The sequence below is a fragment of the Penaeus monodon genome, chromosome 32 (assembly GCF_015228065.2).
Source record: "Penaeus monodon isolate SGIC_2016 chromosome 32, NSTDA_Pmon_1, whole genome shotgun sequence".
NCBI classification, from domain to species: domain Eukaryota; kingdom Metazoa; phylum Arthropoda; class Malacostraca; order Decapoda; family Penaeidae; genus Penaeus; species Penaeus monodon.
In genome coordinates, this window is record NC_051417.1 from 24,665,397 (window position 1) to 24,665,864 (window position 468).

The window sequence follows — 468 nt, forward strand, 5'->3', positions numbered from 1 at the left end:
AGAAATATCTTCTTCAGCCACCCCGCCACCGTCGCAGGAAGTTTCCAAGGCCTTCCAAAGCAGCCCGGGTGACATAGAGCTTTCCGGACAGAACAGTCAGCCATAAGGTTTGTCTATCTGCATGGCGACCTTGAACCTCTCTCCCCGGCGAGCGAACGAGACCCCTCGCTGTACTGCTGTAATATACGCACAAGATTTCATAAAGATGGGAATTTATTGTGATGTGATTTAAAACAGCCGGTCCCGGAACTTGTAAAATGGAGGTGTTAGTGTCTCCTGATGTTGTTTAGATATGCATGCGGGACACATATCATCCGCTATGTGAGTGCATGGTCGTTTGATGTTGCCGGCGCTGTTTATGGATGCATGGGTTATTATTCTATGTTTTTCGTTTCCATGTTTATTGCTCCTCATGGATACAGGTGTAAAATTGCCCTTCAATACCATCAGTATCTTTGCTGTTTTTGA